Raw genomic sequence first — 20622 nt, forward strand, 5'->3', positions numbered from 1 at the left:
GTGACCCACCCCCACCGCAGGACCTTGAAGAGAACAAGTGGTTTTTTTTCATAATTTTGTTGTTTTGCATTTTCTACTGCATTCATATATTCTGCAAATTCACAATGGACAAAAGGTAAAAAAGTTTCTTGCATGTGGAGGAACTTTTGCTCCAGTTAAAAATGTGCACACTGAAGTGATTGTAGCTGCCTATAAATATTGAAGAACATCAAAGCTGGTCCTGGTAAATTAAAAATGCTGTCACACAGATAGGAACTAGCCTCTAGCACTGCCAGCTTCGACATGTGAGCCTCTGATCTGAGAGGCAGAAGCTCAGTTCCTCAAGAAATTTTATTCACTATAAGAAATTTTTTTTTTTTTTTAAACCAGCAGTTGGGATTTAATAAGGATATTAAATACCTTGTGAGTGAGCTAATTAAAGCTTAACCCTTTCGAGACACTGTCAAAACGCTTCAGCGCTTTAACTGACAAAGGTACCTTAATTTTTCCCCCATATTATTTTCAGTTGGAATTTTTCTAGGTTCCAGGACCACTGGCATCCAAGCCCCAAAAACAAATGTTGGCAGGCTTCAAAAAATTAGAATAGCTACTCTTAAATTAGCCTTGGTATAAATTTGATTTAATCCGATCACACAGAACAGATACTTCAGGAAATCAGTGGGTATGTTCCCTATCTGATTAAATATTCAAACACTACTGAGGCTGTCTGATCAAATACTTAGGGGAAATTCAGAGCACAAATCATACTTTCTTAACAGACTAACGCAGTAGAAAGTACTTTTGATCTCATCGTTATCAGCCACTGATAGCTGAGTCTTCCCAACTCAACACATTTAAGACAAGCCTACTGGAGAAACTATTGTAATCTGTCAGTATATTCCTGTAATGATGAAATACTAAGAGAAGTGCTTAGCTATCTAATTAAAGATAACTGCAAGAATACTGAAAGTTAGAAATTTAGGAAAAAGTCTGTTGCATTTAAGATGAGTGATATGCAATTAAGTCGAGTAAGGTAACCCAAAAGTTGCTATGAGAAATGTAACATTAACTCTCACATTTAACAACTTCAAAATGTATGCAAGGTTCTTAGAATAATGGTAATCTTTTGCACTGCCAGACTTTGTTTGCAACTGTTACATTAATGTAGGTTTCCCTGCCTCACAACCAGGGCCAGGGCCAGCTCCAGCATTTCCGTCACCATAAGCGGCGGGGGAGAAAAAGCCACGATCGGTGGCACTTCAGCAGCAGCTCTACCGTACTACTTCATTCTTCGGCGGCAATTCGGCAGTGGGTTCTTCCCTCCGAGAGGGACTGAGGGACCCACTGCCGAAGAGCCGGACGTGCCACCTCAAGCACCTGCTTGCTGCGCTGGTGCCTGGCGCCGGCCCTGCTCACAACAAATTCCTTATTTTTAAGAAGCGGTACTTAAGAATTATGGAGTCAAGAAATTCTGTAAAGTGTAGCACTGACAAAGATACACACTCAGTACTTATTCCTGTTACTACATAGTTAATTATAAAGAAGTGTGGTTTAAAACCTATGTTACAGTAAATACCAAGAGACCCAAATCAGAGTCATGGCCCCACAATACTAGATGATGTACAAACACAGTGAGGCAGTTCCTTCCTCGAAGAGCTTAGGAAATACGGGAGACAAACCAAATGTGGGATAAAAGATATAGCACACAAGCAAAATGACTAGGGTTACCATATGTCTGTATTTTCCCAGACATGTCCGGCTTTTTGGTTCTTAAATTGCTGTCCGGGAGGAATTTTTAAATATCTAAAAACATCCAGGATTTTGCCATTATTATTTTTCCCCAAAGAAGAGTTGATCATTCAAGAAAGAGAAAGGATGTTGATCACTCGAGAGAGTGCCTGCTTTTCCCCCCAGCTCCCAGCACTTGCGCTGCGAAACAGCTATTTCACATGGCTGGGTGGGGGGTGGGAGGAAGAATGCGGCGCACTCTGGGGAGGAGGCGGGGCCGGGCATTTGGGGAACGGGTTGGAATGGGGGCGGGGCCAAGGCCCCCCATGGAGTGTCCTCTTTTTTCAATGTTCAAATATGGTAACCCTAAAAGAAACCAAAGTAATGGAAGCGACACAGCAGGTTAGGACCATGTCCTTTTAGAAGATACATTACTACATGAATTAACGTTGGGGGTTGGGGGAGTGCACAGGGGTGAAGCAAGGGAGAGGAAAGGATTGCTGGAGAATGAGGAGTGGATAAAGGAAGAGGGAGGTAGAGCAGCAATGAGCTGTGGGAGCGAGACTGGGTAGCTGAAGAGCTGCATTCACAGAATGCTGGAGATGAAGTTGACTAAACCACCAATGGCAATAAAGCAAATGAGAAAAATCAGAGGGGAGAAACTCACTCTGGTTCAGAGGAAAGGCAGCAGTTACTCCATGAGGGAGGCTGGCCTCTATTCCCACCTCCACACCCACATTCTAGCCGGGGGAGGGGCAACACTTTAGGGTAGGAGGAACAAGTCACCAAGGTTAGTATGTGCAACAGCTGGTTTGGGCTTTTTAAATACCATTGGTGAGGTGTTGAAATGTTTTGTTTTAGATAAAACCTACTAGATTTCAGCTGTTTGTGCCATACATTCAAATAGGCCCAAGCTATAACAGGAGAGAATCCACTAAACCTTCAATGCCACTTTCCTTAAGATGAACTCACAGCCTGGAAGGCAAATTCCCCTGGACAACTGCATAGATTCTTCAAGTACTGCACTAATGCACAAACAAGAATGTAGCAGTTTTCAGAACACTAAAGCAGTCACATAATTATAATCCTGCATGTCCACATGCCCCTAGCTTTCCTAAACATTTCATTTTGGAACGGAAAGTTTCCACCCTTACTGTTTTTCCAAAGATCAATTTATACGAAGGATTTGAGGGGGAAAAAAGTCTCAAGCATTTGAGTTTTGGGAGAGGGAGAAAAAAAAAAAAAAAAAAAAAAAACACACACGCACACACACTTCAAATTCATTTTAGCCACATTTTTGAACAGGCCCACATTAAAAGGCTCAATTTTGGAAGGTGAATCTGGCACAGAGTGCAATCAGTAGGGACTAGTGCCTTTGCTAAATTAGGAGCAATTTTTTCAAACACTGTAAAATCAGAAGCATTTAGAAGTTGCTTACCAAGCACACGCAATAAATTCACAGTAGGAGGTGCGTACTTGTAATGTGCATGCCTGTGCAGCTAATTAAACGGCAGCACTCAAAGCGTGACTACTCCATTTGAAATATGCCCCCTAGCACTCCCCTGCAACCTCCTTATTGACCCTGCAACTTGTTTTGCTACTCAGAATGATGCAAGGCTATACTGTAGCTTAAGCACTGTAAAACCTAATCTAAAGCTACAGTCAGTTTAACCTTTTTAAAACAAAAAGAGCATAAAGGGGATGTTAACTGAATGCAAACAGATTTAATTGTCAATGCTACCACCACCTTATTCTAGAGCTCCTACCAATAACCAAACAGGTGCATTTCAGACAATAGGACCACTGGGGGGGAAAGAATTTTTTTGATAAAATTCCTCAGTGCAGACAAGGCCAGAGACTCCCAAGTTAAACAGGGCCTGAATTTCTTAAAACAATATTTTTTGTTTTTAAATAAAGCCATCTTTCAGGTCTTTGTACATCAGAAAACACCAAAAGATTCAAGCTAAATTTTCTTTTTTCCTTTACAAGTTAAATAAGTACCCTTCAGAGTAAAAATAAACAGATAGGAACAGAGTGGACTTTTTTAATCTGCAAGCATTAATATGGTCAAACCAGGACTACTGTTAGACAATAATGCAAATATACCAGGTCAGAATTAATATCACACATTAAACCTCCATATTTCCTGAATTCAGCACTTACATTTTTTGTCATAGTCTTTTAATATACCTTAAATGCAGAATACATACAACTCACAGAACTGTGTACACAGATCTAACACCCCCACCCCCACACAATGGGTCACCACCTCCACCTTCTACTTTCCTTACCTACCAGATGTAGGTCTCCCAGACTTCACACTTAGTAGTTTGTACTTATGAAGACTATTTTGGTCTAAAGAGGGCCTCACTTTGAAATCTCAGAACAAAAAAAGTCTAGAAGACTAATAAAAAGGGAGCATTTTTAAATATATGTTACACAGCAAAATGGTCTAAACTGGAGGAAAATTACTATGCATGTTAATCAGTGGTTGTATACAACTGCTTGAGGATTTTCTTTAACACTGTCTTGCAGTGGAGCAGTCTGTCTTTTCCAGCAAGAAGTGCAACATCAAATCATGTTCTCTTCTTGATGCTTCACCTGGTACCATTTTAGGAGCCCTTTACTTTCATTGCTATAGTGGAGTCACCCTGTCCCATAACTACATCTGCCAGGCTTGGCGCACTGAGGACATGTGCCAATTCTGTCACAGGACCAGACTCCAAAGAAAAACTGCTGAGCTCCAGTTCATTTGCAAGTTTGACACCATCAGATCAGGATTAAACAAAGACTGTGAATGGCTATCCAACTACAGAAGCAGTTTCTCCTCCCTTGGTGTTCACACCTCAACTGCTAGCAGAGCAACTCACCCTCCCTGATTGAACTAACCTTGTTATCTCCATACTGATTTATACCTGCCTTGGAAAATTCCATTACTTGCATCTGAAGAAGTGAGGTTCTTACCCACAAAAGCTTATGCTCCCAACACTTCTGTTAGTCTTAAAGGTGCCACAGGACCCTCTGTTGCCAATTGTCTTTGTGGCACTACTGGCCACAACTGCTGGCAATACTACGTGCAGGCTGTAATTACATTTAATCCATCCTACTCTTACAGATCCAGCCTTGATGTACACAAGTGAGAAAACTGAACATGCAACCAGTTGGAGAAATTTGCGTTTTAGCATGCCTCTAAATCTTTGGGATTTTTAAATTCGACCCCTGAGAGCCAGTTTTACTCTCCTCAATTTCAGCATAAAAAAGGGAGGAAATGGTCACGGTTCTGTCAACATCCTGGCAGGGTAAGGTCTTCAGTACAGGCTCCAAACTTTCAGGTAGTGATTGAAGTGTTTACCTGTCAACTACTAGCTTAAAGACAGTGATCGCTACTTGCGCCCCCAGAAAGCCACTCTTTGACCAACCCTTTTAAAGGAATAGATTTGGGCTCTGTATCAAGATTTTGGAAGGTCACTTCACTACTGTTTGGCAAAGCTCTGAGGCTCCAGGGGCCATCTGCAGACATCACTGCACTGGTTCCCAGCCAATGGGAGTGCAATGCCAGTTCTCGGGACACTGCACAGAGCCCCGGACACTGCACAGAGCCCCAGGGCCCGCCCTGCCTAGGAGACAGACCTGTTGCTGGCCACTTCCAGGGCGCAGCACAGTGTCAGAATAGGTAGGGACTAGCCTGCCTTAGCCAGGCAGCACTGCTGACAGGACTTTTAACAGCCCGATCGGCGGTTTAAACAAATAAAAGGAAGTTATTCTTCACACAGCGCACAGTCAACCTGTGAAACTCCTTGCCTGAGGAAGTTGTGAAGGCTAGGACTACAACAGGGTTTAAAAGAGAACTAGATAAATTCATGGAGGTTAAGTCCATTAACGGCTATTAGCCAGGATGGGTAAGGAACAGTGTCCCTAGCCTCTGTTTGTCAGCGGGTGGAGATGGATAGCAGGAGAGAGATCACTTGATCATTACCTGTTAGGTTCACTCCCTCTGGGGCACCTGGCATTGGCCACTGTCGGTAGACAGGATACTGGGCTGGATGGACCTTTGGTCTGACCCAGTATGGCTGCTCTTATGACCTAGTGCCTTACATTCCGCAACCCAGTACTGGGTCACAATCCACAGTTTGAAAGCCACTGCTCTACAGCACTCCCACACCAACATCAGCTTCCTGGACACCAGAACTGCATGATTATTGCACGGCCTAGGTTGTTAGAGTGCCTTTACTGCACATTTCCGTATCTTAAGATGTTTGGATCTCAAATGTAACTCTGAATTTCCTTGGTTTGTAATGCTTGTTATAGGATGGTGTGGCGGGGGGTCAGGCCACCCCGCCTTAACCTGGACAGAGTTAAGCCCCAGGGACTGGCAGAGGAAGTCCCGCCACCCTGGGAAGGCTGGGCATGCTCCAAGTGCTACAGGAGTATAAAGGGAGGGAGACCAGCTCATTCTGGGCTGGAGTCTGTATGAGGAGGACCTGCCGGGGAGCTCCTGCAGACGGCCAGCCACAGCCACTGACTGCACCGGGAAGCAACGCCGTCCACAGTCCACCTGCACTCCGGCGATTGGAGTAGACCCGGGGGACGACCGGATCCGCAGAGCTCTGAGGACCCGACGACTCCTGGGAAATCCCATCGGAGAGCCTGATAGGAAGTGACCCTGGGAGGGTGACAGAGTGGTACCTCTCCCCCAGGGGAAACTCAGGGTGTTTAGGTTGGAACCCTCCCCCCCCGCTGAGTTGGTGGTGAGCCACTACACCACTGTTTGACCCAGGGCCCTAGGTCCCTCCCCCCCACCAGGGCTGTTACACCCCCAACGATAAAGATTCTGGCCACTACGCCACACTATCCTGTAGCCAGGGGCAGTATTATAGACTCCGGCAGTCAGGCCATGTCTCCCTGCATTAAAGGGGACACCATAGACTCTGGCCGCTAGGCCAGGCTACCCTCCACCTAAGTGTTGCTTCATGGACTCCTGCCGCTAAGCCACACTGCCATGAACCAAAGGGCTATTTTATGGACTGTGGCGGATAGTCCATGCCGCTCGTACCCTTGGGGGGCATGGACCGCCACAGATGGTTATAACACACCTGTGACTTTTTTTTTTTACCCTTATGTTACTATTATGTACTCTCAGCATTAAGTAGTTTGTCTTGCAATTTAAAAAATTATTTTGGACCCCAGGTTAGCAAAATTTATCTTTCCCAACACGGTCCATTTTAGTGCTATCTTCCTGAGTCCACTGACAGCAGTTTAGTTTTTTTACTTTGCACTATTAAAACGGTGTCCGAGCCCTATAGCTACATCTACACTGCAATTAGAGACCTGGAACTGGCCCAAGTCAGCTAACTCAAGCTCACGGAGCTTCAGCTAAGGGGCTGTTTAACTGTGGTGTAAATGTTTGGGCTCAGGCTCAAGCCTGAACGTCTACATTGCAATTAAACAGCCCCTTAGCCCAAGCCCCATTAGCCAGGGCCAGCCGCAGATACCAAATTGCAGTGTAGATATACCCTTAGCACCTTGTTCATAGTTTTAATTTTCTGGGGCTTGGGAACAAACAGGACTCTACTCAGAACACTAGTCACCAGCAAAACTTGTGACTCCAGTCAATTTCAAACTGCTCAGCTCTCAACATCAGAAGAGACAGCCATTGGTACTATTCACAATGAGAATGCCTCCCCTTCACGCCAGCCAGGAGGTAGTGGAGATGGATGGAGTATCAGACTTCTACTACTAAAGCACTAAGGAGGTTGTGGGCAGAAACAGATAATGGATGGAGCCCCTGAACAAGCTACAGGCACAGCACCTTGGTAAGAAATCCCAGCAGTCTGGGGTGAGGACTGGCAAAGTGCTAATATAATGCAGACATATCCAACCTCCTACTTACATCAGACAACATAACAGGTCCTGCCAGCTCACAGGACATTTTAAAACCACTGGTTCGTGTCTCAGTGCTTGGCATGTAGCCTAAATAAAGAAATAATTCATAAGAGTGTCTGGTTGAAACTTACAGTTGTACGTGCTACGCTATAACACATGTGAGGGGTACAGTACTGTGGGGATTTCGTTTGCTTAAGCCAGAGCAGATCCCCACAGGCAAGTCTCAATGCCACAATATCTAGAACAGGGTAGAAACAAAAAGGAATTGGAGGCTGAACAAACAAAATATTGCACCAAGCTTGGTTTAGTAAAGGAGAGATATGAGTAACTAGTCCAAGTGTGAAACAATTCCTGTTTGCCCTGATGACACTGTCTAGAACACCGCACTTGAATTTTGGCTCACCCGGTACTAAATTAATGAGGCACTGATACTATTAGGTTCCCCTGCTGATAGAAGAAACGTGTGAACACTGATTTTCTTCAGAGAGCATCCATGAAAAATAAACATCTTCGATTTTTCACTCAACCACCTTAACTGATAGAACAGGGGTTCTCAGACTTTTGTACTGGTGACCCCTTTCATATAGCAAGCCTCTGTGTGCGCCCCACCCCCCCCCCATTATAAATATATAAAAGTGTTTTTAATGTAACACCATTATAAATGCTGGAGGCAAAGTGGGGTTTGGGGTGGAGGCTGGCAGCTCGCAACCCCTCAGGGGTCGTGACCCCCAGTTTGAGATCCCCTGTGATAGAACATTAAATGGGGCAAGGATTGGTGAGAGAATCCAAATCAGGTTTAGGCTGAGTTCAGGAGCAGTGTTCAGATTCAGTGGCTGAAAATGGAAGTTTAAATGCAAGATTCAGAAGCATACCTTGACTACTTTGTATCCAACATGGAAGCAAGCAGATCAAAAACATTCTTCTCCATCCCCCCCACTTTGCTATTCAAAGGCCACAAGTTTAGAGGTTTATCCAATCTCTACTAAAATAAGTAGTAATTTGAAACTTCTGTATTCATCTCCAAGAACCCAAATTCCAAAGACAGGAAAACAAAGCAATTCTGAGTACAGATCACTGCTGCTGAACATGCTAATCTTTAGGCCTAGGGTCTCAAGCAATTTACCAGAGGACTATACTTCAGCTGATGTCTGGAGCTGTGGGTAGCAGTGGCACTCCAACAATGCCTTACAATTAAGACATCTGGCAGCGATGTGGAACAAAACCCAGCTATCTTCACGTTAAAAAGATAACTGCCAAAAAAAATCCAACATGCTTGTAATTCAAAGCCATGAATAATTCCACTTCCTGATTTTGATTAGCCTATAGGCTCTCAATTGGAGAGAGACAAAAAATTCACTAGTATTTTAACTATGGATGAATGAAAAGACAAGAAATGAAACTTTGCATTAACAAACTTTTGCTTAACCTGGTCTCCTCCAATCATTGCCACACTTCTCTCCTAGCTGCAGCTTTCATTCCAGCTCCCTTCTTGATAAGAGTCAGAACCCTATCCCCATTATGTTTCAGTATTTAAAGGTGACCTGTCAAAGAATACCATGGAATTTGCCCACCCCCCCGCTTTAGGATGCACAGGGAACACCTGAGGAGGATTATCCAGAGGAAAAAGCAGCACAGGAAAAAAGGAAGGCCTTCTAAACATTTGAAATTTTCTTAATCTTTTTTCCTGAGAGACTAAAGGCAACTCGACAAATAAGTAGACTAACATCACATGACCCAAGAAGTGAGACACAAGCAACTGAGAAATTGTTTTTATTCAGACCACTTAAAGCTCTGGATTTTGTTTCTAAACTATTTAAACAAATTATACTCTAGTACCAAGTATTTGTTACACTCTATATGCTTCCACTTTCATTTAAGAGCTGGGTAAAGCACAATCTCTGCTCCTACAGTGAGACAACGAGCAAAAAAACAGGGAAGAGTAGACAACATTCCTGGCCCTTGTCTACACTAGGCTTCTTTTCCTAGAGTTTTCCATGCTGCAGCCAGTCTACAGTACTTCTTCCACCAGCAGAGTTGCACTAGGGGTAGCAATAGCGCAAAGGTTTAGGAAAAGGGTTAGTGATGATGCCCTGCTATGGTTAAACAAGTAGATATATTTAAAAACCTTGCTGGATTTTATTTTGTTTGCTTGTTCATTTACTCCGTATTTTAGAGAGAGAGAACGAACACGAACGAACTCTGCTCTCCCTTTCCTCTACCTTGACCAGCTAGGAGACTACATAATTACAATGTGCAGGTAACATCCATCTCAGCAAATGCAGCACCATGACGCATCAAGTTCTGGTCATCAGGCAGCACAAAGAGCTGAACTTAACACAACGTTTTGTCAAACGCTGGCAGAAATAACTCACAACTCTCCTACAACCTCCAGAGGATATTTCTGATAAAAATCCAAGATGCTTATTACTGGAGCACCGTAAGTGAGTACTCTACCAATAAATAAATTTTTAACATTTATTTATTTTTCAACACCTGGGTAAGAGACTGGTTTGACATAACTAGAACAAAACCCACAAACAGTAGTTCAAACACAGAAGGACAAAATATCAGGCCAGATACAACAGCCTTTGCCAGCATACCGGTAACAACCCAAGAAGCAGCTCCCGAGCAATGGGTTTAAGAGAAGATGAAACTTGTGACAGCATACATGAAATACTTCACATCCACCAGGGAAGCCACAGTCAGAAGTGTCAAGCAAAGCCTCAAAAACAGGTAATATTGATCAGCAACAACATGATAGGTGTGGCCAATAGATAAGGAATAGCAGCAGTGCAAACATTATTTGCATTCCCTTCAAGAGTAATTCCCCCACAGGGGTACAGTTGACTCTGCTGCCCTGGAGAGGTGTTATTTATGCCTCCCTGTGCCAGCAAAGAGAATCAAGCTCACTAGCAACAGAATGTACTGCTCTGTTTTAAGGCAGAGAGATATTCCAGATTTTGTAGATTCACATATTCCAAGGCCAGAATGGACCACTATGATTGTCTAGTCAGACTGCCAACAAAAGCCAGAGAACTTCCCTAAATTAATTCCTAGAGCAGAGCTGTTGGAAAAACATCTCATCTTGATTTTAAAATTGTCAGCGATTGAGAATTCACCATGACCTTTGATGAATTGGCCCAATGATTAATAAGGCATGCATTTTTAACAGTGAGGTTATTTCCAGTTTGAATGTCTAGCTTCAGTTTCCCACCACTGGCTCAGCTAGACTGAAGAGTCCCATTATTAAATATTTGTTCCTCACACAGGTCCTTCTAGACTAAGAGAAGGTTAAGGGGCAACTTGATCAAACTAAATCAACTGAGTTCCTTGAGTCTCACTATAAAGACATGTTTTCTAATCCTTTACTCATTCTCATGATTCTTCACTGAACCCTCTCCAATCTATCAACATCCTTCTTCAGTGGGTGAACACCAGAACTGGACACAGTATTCCAGCACTGGTCACACCAGTAACCAATACAGAGGTAAAATAATCTCTACTCCTACCTCAAGATCCCCCTCTTTATGCACCCAAGAATTGTATTAGCCCTTTAGGCCACAGCTGAAGCTGAGTTCCCTGTGTGATGCCGATTATCTGCCATGACTTCCAAATATTTTTCAGAGTCACTGCTTCCCAGATGGAGTCCTCCATCCTGTAAATATGGCCTACATTCTCTGTTCTTAGATGCCTACATTTAGTCACATTAAAATGCATATTGTACATTCACACCCAAATTACCAAGCAATCCAGATCGCTCTGTATGAGTGGACTAGTCCTCTTCATTATTGACCATTTCCAATTTTTGGGTCACCTGAAAACTATCAGTAATGATTTTCCTTTTCTTCCAGGTCATTAATAAAACTGTTAAACAGTGTATGTCCCAGAACCTATCCCCACAGGACCCCACTAGAAACACACCCATTCAACCATCATTCCCTGTTTATAATTACATTTTGAAGTCTATCAGCCAGTTTTTAATCAATTTAGTGTTTACCATGTTAAATTTATTTCCTTCTAGTTTTTTTTAATCATAATGCTGTGTGGTACCAAGGCAAATACCTTACAAAAGTCTAAATATATTACAATCAACACTATTATATTTATCAAACTTATAATCTCAGAAAAAAACATCTAGTTTAAAATTATCTATTTTCTATAAACCCATGTTGATTGGCATTCATTATATTAACTCCCCCTTAATTCTCAGCCACTCTATTGGTCCCAGATAATGTCAGACTGACATACCTATAATTACCCAGGTCATCCCATTTCCCTTTTTTAAATATTAGCTTTCTTCCAGACTTCTGGAACTTCCCTGGTGTTCCAAGACTTACTGAAAATCCACATTAACAGTCGGGCGGGCTCCTCAGCCAGGTCTTTTAAAGTTCTTGGATGTAAGTTATCTGGGGCACCTGATTTAAGAATGTCCAACTTTAATAGTTGCTGTTTAACATCCTACTGAGATACTATTGGAATGGAATGAGTGCATTCATGTGATGTGACTATCATCTCTTTTCCCCCCCCCCAAATACAGAACAGAAATATTTATTGAACACTTCTGCCTCTTCTGCTTTATTATTGATAATTCTATCATTTCCATCTAATGGACAATTCCATTGTTAGGGTTCTTTTTTCTTCCCAATATGCTTTAAGAACAGCAAGAACCTGTTATTTACTCTGCTGGTAATGGATTTCTCCGTGTGTTCCTTGGCTTCCCTTAGAAACTGTAGAAAATTGATCACTTCTGATTTCTATTTATTACTTTCAGCTTCCCCTTTCTTCCTTTTTTTTTTTTAAACATATTTTTATAGCTGTCTTCACTTCCTGTATAAATCAGGTTGGTTTTTAAACTATACAGCCTTCTTCCTTGATTGTGGCTTTTGGGGCCTCTAGAAAAACATTAGAAAAATATGAATAATTGGGAATTGTTTACAATTAAATTCCTCCTTACAACCAATTTGGCTCATAATTGTTTTCACCTTTGTGGAACTGGCCCTTTTAAAGCACCTACTATATGTACCATTGGTCTGCTCTTCATTCTGTTTGAACATTATAAATGGGATCATAGAATATCAGGGTTGGAAGGGACCTCGGGAGGTCATCTAGTCCTATCCCCTGCTCAAAGCAAGGCCAACACCAACTAAATCATCCCAGCCAGGGTTTTGTTAAGCCTGACCTTACAAACCTCTAAGGAAGGAGATTCCACCACCTCCCTAGGTAACCCATTCCAGTGCTTCACCACCCTCCTAGTAAAAAAGTTTTTCCTAATATCCACCTCTAAACCTCCCCCACTGCAACTTGAGACCATTACTCCTTGTTCTGTCATCTGCTACCACTGAGAACAGTCTAAATCCATCCTCTTTGGAACCCCCTTCAGGTAGCTGAAAGCAGCTATCAAATCCCCACCTCATTCTTCTCTTCTGCAGACTAAACAATCCCAGTTCCCTCAGCCTCTCCTCATAAGTCATGTGCTCCAGGCCCCTAATCATTTCTGTTCCCTCTGTGGGACTCCTTCCAATTTTTCCACATCCTTCTTGTAGTGTGGAGCCCAAAACTGGACACAGTACTCCAGATGAGGCCTCACCAATGCCAAATAGAGGGGAATGATCAAATCCCTGGATATGCTGGCAATGCCCCTACTTATACAGCCCAAAATGCTGTTAGCCTTCTTGGCAACAAGGGCACACTGACTCATATCCAGCTTCTCATCCACTGTAACCCCTAGGTCCTTTTCTGCAGAACTGCTTCCTAGCCATTCAGTCCCTAGTCTGTAGCAGTGAATGGGATTATTCCATCCTAAGTGCAGGACTCCGCACTTGTCCTTGTTGAACCTCATCAGGTTTCTTTTGGCTCAATCCTCTAATTTGTCTAGGTCCCTCTGTATCCTATCCCTACCCTCCAGTGTATCTACCACTCCTCCCAGTTTAGTGTCATCTGCAAACTTGCTGCGAGTGCAGTCCACACCATCCTCCAGATCATTAAATGAAGATATTGAACAAAACCGGTCCCAAGACCAACCCTTGGGGCACTCCGCTTGATACTGGCTGCCAACTAGACATGGAGTTATTGATCACTACCCGTTGAGCCCGACGATCTAGCCAGCTTTCTATCCACCTTATAGTCCACAAATTATGATCACATGTACCTAAGTTATCACAGAACTAAATAAGGGGAAGTTACTCTTCATCTGTCAAGATGAAGCCTAGTATAGAATGCCTTCATTTTGGATGCAACACATTGAGTTAGAAACAGTCATCTATCTTTAGAATTTCCAAAGCTGTTTTAAATACTGGCAGCCTGGGACTTCCAGCATAGCTCAATTTGAGTGAGGTATTCCCTAGTCACACAGCCTCTTTTCCCATACATTATAGATTGGCACCTTACACACCTAGCAGCCTGTTTCCCTGTCTGCAGTAGACACCAACTAAGACCTCATCTTGTACTTTCTCTGTTAGGACATTCATCCATAACCATTCACAATCACTTCCTTTCACTTTATCAGTGACTTGGAAAATTTTATTTTGTTTTTTTAACATACACATCTTTCCCCTTTTGCCAATTTTATCCTTCCTAAATAGGTTATAACCATTGATTTGTAATGTTCCAGTAACAGGAATCATCCCACCAGGTTTTGGTAATACCAACTAGATTAAATTTAAAATTTATAAATGAGTAATTCCAACTCCTTATTTGTTACCAAGGCTCCTAGCATTGGTGTATGGGCAATTAAATAATTTCTGCTCTTCATGTCCTTTGGTTCCTTGATTTTCTTCTAAACTTCTCTATTTTGTGCTGAGGGCTCATATCTTCCTTCTTTTTATGCTCCCCTTTTGTTATTAATTTAATCCCCTCTTGCCTACTCTAGCTAGCCTGTCCCTGAGAAAACTGGTCCCCCTTTTGCTGATGTGGAGCCCATCCAAACTGTACAGGCCCCTCCCCAGATGGAGGCCATCCAAATTGTACACCCCTTCCCCCCCAGAAGATGACCCAGTGTTCCACAAAAACCTTACACCACTTATTTAGCCAGTGGTTCACTTAAGGAATCTTCTACCTTCTGTCTTCCTTTGCTCATGGGACAAGAAGAATCTCCAAGAAGATCACTTGGTTATTCTTCACACTTCTGAGTCATCAATTATCTGTGAGATATCCTGCAACACAGCATCATTAGTGCCAATATGTACCACCACCACTGGATCTTTTCCCCATGGACTTCAAAAGGCTATCCAATCTTAGAGTGCCATCTTGGGTCTTGACTCCAGGAAAGTAGCATACTGTTGTATTATCCACCTGTCCCTTGCAGAATGTTCTTTCTATTCTTTGAGAATAGAAAGTCCCCAACAAGGATCATCGGTCTTCCTTGGAGGGCGGAAGAACTCTTTGTTGACAAGCTTGATTTTCTTACAGGTAGGGCAGAAGTGCCATTCACAGCTGTCTTGTACATCTCTTCATTCCCTTGGACTAGCTGGACCTTAAGAAGTATCTTTACAAGCAAACAGTTTCTACACTTGAGAACTTGGTATCGACTGGAGACTCCTAGCCACACAGAACTCCTCTTCTCTCTGCTGGTCACAGCCTGCCCATCCATGTCTACCTTCAGCCCTACGCAGTGGAGATGTGATCACTTGACTCTGGTGGTTACCTACTGAGAAGCCTCCTCTATGACCTCCTCACTCTCCAACTCGATCAACATTCTAAGCATCCATCCCCACCAAAAAAAAAAAAAAAAAAAAAAAAACCACAAACCACCACACACAAACAAACACCACACACAGGATTTTGTTCTGAAGCATGTAGAATATTCTGATCATTTGTTGCCAATACACAACTGCTGGATCAGACCGTTAGTCAGTTTAAGGGGTACCAGAGGCACAAAGACCTGAAGGACATGCTTTACCAAACTCTTAAGAATTCACCTCTTTATAGTTGGAGTTAACACTTCAGAAAAGCTACCCCAGCCACACCTGACCCCAGCCAGACTCAGTCCCAGTAACAGGAGAAACACCATTAGTGTATTGCTTTTAGATAGAAAACTGATCAGTAACCATTTGATAAGTCATACATTTAAAAGATAATGCACATTTAAGCTTTTATTTCTGATGGTTTTGTTCTAATGCTTTCAAGACCAGTGAGCAAATGAAAATTAAAAACAAATATGGTCATGAGGTTGCACAAACACCCACATTTCCTTGTATTCATTCCTTAAACATTTCTAAATTTAGAGTGGAAATGTATTTCTCATTCAAAAGAGTTCTCTTCAGTGAGTATTTTTCATTTGTTTAAAACAAAGGATATACCACTCACTACAGTTAAATATATCTTTAACATCACTAGGCAGGTGACCTGTATTTCCAAGTTTTGCAGAATTTCAGATAATGATCCAAAGCTGGAGTACGTATCTATGAAATTTGTTTCATATTAGAAATTTTCAATTTAAGTTATGAAAGTGTACAAACAAGTTTAGACACCATACAGCTCACTCACCAGAAGGGACAGGAAAGAGCAAGGAATCCACACTACAGGTAAGACATGCTCTACGTGCACTAGTGCCTGAGCACACAGAGGAAGTGATTTTGATGGTGCTAGTTTTACCTGCTTTGGAGCGACATCTGGCATATTTCACCCTCTGGTGGCTGAAATACCTTAATACGAGTTATTTACGAGCATAAATTAAAATCTCATTTGAAATCTAAAACACAGTATAGCTTGGGAGGTAAGTAGTGGCTGCATACATGCATGCACAAAACCACTAGCAAAAAAATTGTGAGCAGTGTAAAAAGCAAAAATTTGCTTCATTAATTCCCAACTCCTACCCCATGTTTTTAAGTATAGGCAAATCAGCTGGTCCATATAATAAAAGGCCAGCCCCCCCCCCTCCACACACACAAAAAAATCACTTAACACATTTGCTTCTAGTTATGCCAGTTCAAGTCTTAAAAATGTATTTTTACTTTACATTTATATTTTAAAAGCTTGACAGTCTCTAAAGTTTTCAATACCGTGCCTCCTCTGGACAACGGATTCAAAGTTTCATCTCATGGCAAGAATAAAATCCTGTTTTTCAAAGTTTTACCATGCTAAAATTAACAACGTTGATTTTTCCAGTAATGTATATATTTCAGCCCCTGAAAGCAATTTAAAAAAAAAAGTTTAAAGTAAACTGAATTGCTTCATTGCTCTACTGGGTTCCCCCCCCACCAGCAATCTGATTTCACAACTCTTCTTCTTGTGACAAAGTTTTGTAATTTAGAAAATTTAAAGTTTCACAGTAAATTCCATAACAAAGCCAAGAGGGGAACAGGGAAGAATAGTCTCTGAACTACAGAAAAAAAAAAAAAAAAAACACACACACACCACACACACACCCCTTACTATTCAGTATTTTTATACAGAGCTCATGCTCAAATAAACCAACTCCACAGATGTTTTAAGTGAAATAAGGACAGCTATTAGTGATTACTTAACAAGTAAACTTATTAAAATACCATTTAAGTACAATTTTCTTTACTTAGCCTAGCCAAAAGAAAAAAATTAAGTCAACAATTGCTAATGACTACAAAGGAATTAGATAAGCACTTCAAAAGTTCCAGATAGAATAGGGACTAGCCTGGTTCTGCTAAACTCTGACATTATCTACCTGTTTAGAAGAATAAAGATAGTTTTAAGTGATGTGTTTAAACTTAATTTTGTATTAAATAGCTAACTGGAGATTAGCTCTGGAGTGAAGGACTAGTGAATACACTGAACAAAGTGACCCACAGAAAGCCAAATACACAGAAAGAACAAGGTAGCTAAAACCAAACATTTTAGCATCAGAAACGGCATAAATTGCTAGAGATATTTTAATACTATGTTTTGTAAGTATCAAAACAGCAAGTTCAACAGTTCTTTGACGAGTCTCAAATCAAAAATTTTCAACAAAAATCTAAGCTTTAGAGAAAGCTAAATAATTTTGCAAAGAACCTACAGTACATGTATGGGTAATCACCACAAGAACTGATAAATCGGCAAAATCCAGAACCATAACTTCTTGATTGCTTTCTCCAACAAACTGAACATGTTACTCTTGAATATTTTCTCCTTCACTTTCTACAAGAGTTGTGTATGTGAATCATATGGGACAACAGTTCCCAACTGGGCCTGTCAAGGGGCCACTGTTGAAACCCCAAGGCCCGGCACCCGCCCACAGGTTGGACACCAGGGGTGGCGCAAGGCTGACACCCCATCCCTTGCACCCCCTCCTCCCCCCACAGGACTGAAACCCTGAGCTCCCCTGTCTACCCCTCCGAAGCCAGGGGCAGTGCATGGCTGAAACTCCAAGCTCTTCCCCCCCACCCCAAACACCCCTGCTGAAGCCCTGAGCCCATGGGTAGAGTTCAGGGGGCACAAGGGTGTCACCCCCCCTAAAACTGCAATGCCTTACCCAGAGTGGGGTAGTCCTGCGGGCAGCTCCATATACCCTCCACCTCCTCCTCTCCCTCAGCCCCCCTCAAGCCTCACCCTCTGGCCAGATCCTAGGTGGGAAGCCAGAGCCAGGCAGAGCGGGGCAGCTGCTCCTCTGGCTAATGGTGCCATGGAGTGGGCAGCCCTGGCATTCCCCGTCTGTTGCTGGTGCCTGGGGTTGCAGCTGCTCCTCCACTCCCAGCCCCCTTTGACTGCTCACGCAGCCGGTCAGAACCTGGCTCTGCGGCCAACACCAGCACACAGTCCCACACAGGTGGGTGGCCTACTGAGTGAGATGGGGGTGGGGGTGGAAAAAGGTTGAGAACCCCTGGCATAGGCTATCACACAGCATACTGAAGTTTTAATCTTCTGTTTTACAGCCTGGAGTGGTCAACCATTTCTACTCATGCAAAAACCACCTAGCCAGACAAAGTTGCAGTACTTTACAGTGTGGTACAAAGATCACTTATAAATCCATTCCATGCAAGCTTTGCCTACTGTGACATGTTTTGAAAAGACTCTCACCATTGCACTACCATGAATGCAGTTCCCCAGGAGTAACATTAATGTAAGCTGGGCACAGGCACTTTTACCTCTGTATCTAACTTGGCTCAGAACAGCTAGACACAGGACAGCAGTATAATCACTTGCACCCTGTGCACGCTCATCATTGCTGTCCCTGGTGGAAGTGCAAAGGCCATTTCCCAAAACGTGCTAGAGTAGAAACGCCATAGCATGTTTCAAGAACGCAGGAAAGTTTCAACTGTTGACGCTATGCAGTCAGTAATTATTAATAGCAAATAAGATTCACTCAGAACCTGAAGAAAATAAATCTCAATGCATTTTCTTTGCAGAAACATTCTCTAGTATATAAAATCAAAACACCAAACAAATTCAAATCACTGTTATTCTTACGGGAAGGGGAAGTGAGTGAGAGGTTAGCAATACCCAGATGTGTACAAAGCTTTAGTAGGTTCAAAGAGATACCAAACCCTTTTAAAAAACTCTTCCCACCACCAGCAGCCTTGGCAATATAATTTATGCCCACAGACCTACTAGAGTTTCTCCAAAGCCTTTGCAAAGCGAGACAAAAAAGTAACAGCATCCAGTTACAACAATCATAAGCAGTAGGTCAGCACCACTGCCTTCCTTCACATCTCAGACAAAGTAAGCCCTGCAAATAGAGTATTTTTTAATCCCTCCATATCAAGCTTCCTCTGGAATGCAGATTTCTTTCATTTAGTAACAAGGTGCCTCGAGGCCCTGTCAGAAAGGGTGAAATCTCCAGGTTACTGCAGCCTCAGAGTTCCTGGTTCTCCCATTCCTATTTAAGTACTTAAACCAAGTGAGAGGGAAACTATCCCCCAGTTCCCAGTCAGGAGTCCAAACTGCAGAGGCATAAGCAACAAGAGCAGTCAGGGGGCTGTTTAAATCAACATTACACTACAACAAATTGGCCCTTTGTAGCATGACTACTGTCACCTCCCTCCACTGCGGGGCACTCAATGAGACAGGGGCAGCCCAGTACCCAGGGGATCCCACGGGCAAGTCCTGCAGCCCCCTTCTCAGGCAAGTGCCCTGCCCACGTGGGACACCAGGGCTCGGTCCCCAGAGCCGGGGCCAGGCCCAGCGCGGACAGAAGGGCTGGGGCCACATGCGGGGCACGTTCTGCACCGCGCACGGCCGGCGCTTTGGGCGCCCCTGTCGCCCCCGGGTCCCCCGCAGCCTTGGCGCCGAGACCAGGCCGAGCCGCCCCGGCCGCTCGCAAGCCCAGGGACAGCAGGTGAGGGGCGCCGACCCCCGGCCAGGATGCAGGCAGGGGGCAGCGGGGAGCCTCCCGCACGCAGGGGCAGCGCGTCCCGGCTCCGCCCCGGTGCCCTTCAAGCCCCCCCATTCCCAAGGCAGCCGCCCCGACGAGCCGAGAGCAGCCCGCAGCCCGAGCTCCGGGCCCTGCCCGCCCGCAGCCCGCACGGTGCAGCCGCCGCTCCCGGCCGAGCGGAGCCATCTTGGGAGCAGGGAGCCGCTGGCCGCCCGGCCCGGCCCGGCGCAGCCCCGCCGCTCACCTGCACGATCTCGCCCTCGGCGCTGAGGGTGGCCCCGGCCCGCGAGAAGCGCCCCTGCAGCCCCGTGGTGTAGGTGGTGTAGTCGCCGCTGGGGCTGGACTCGAAGAGCACCACCTCCACGAACGCCGTCTCCTTGGCCAGCGCGGCGCCCGGGGCCGCGGCCAGCAGCAACCCGAGCAGCAGCGGCGGCGGCACGGCCGGGCCGGCGCCGGCCCCGCAGCCCCTCATCGCGCGGCGGGATGGGGCAGCGCCCAGCCGCCGCGCATCGCTCGCCAGCGGCTCCAGCTCCGGGGGCCCGGGGGGATCCGGGCGGGTCAGCGCCCCATGGCGGCAGCAGCGGCGGCTCCTCTGCCCCGCGGCGCCCAGCCCCGCGCCTCCGCCTGCCCCTCGCTCCCCTTCCCTCGCTCCGGCTCCTGGCCTGCCTGCCAAGCCGCGTCCCTTTCATCTGCTCCACGTGACAGCTACCGCGGGGTTATCCCCGCCCCCGCGCGCTGACCCGCGCCCGCCCGCCCGCCAGCCCGCCCGC

At 44.4% G+C, this 20622-nt stretch overlaps 1 protein-coding gene across 1 annotated transcript in view; it reads right to left on the reverse strand.

Annotated features, from left to right (window-relative positions):
• The window catches only part of ZNRF3 (zinc and ring finger 3), a 197656-nt gene extending 177372 nt beyond the window's left edge, over positions 1-20284 (reverse strand). Inside the window, exon 1 of the mRNA XM_034791197.1 lies at positions 20097-20284. The gene's annotated coding sequence lies outside the window, so the exon portion shown is untranslated. The remainder of the gene's footprint in view (positions 1-20096) is intronic.
• Between the last annotated feature and the right edge of the window lie 338 nt (positions 20285-20622).

This window comes from Trachemys scripta, chromosome 15, assembly GCF_013100865.1.
Source record: "Trachemys scripta elegans isolate TJP31775 chromosome 15, CAS_Tse_1.0, whole genome shotgun sequence".
Taxonomy (NCBI): domain Eukaryota; kingdom Metazoa; phylum Chordata; order Testudines; family Emydidae; genus Trachemys; species Trachemys scripta.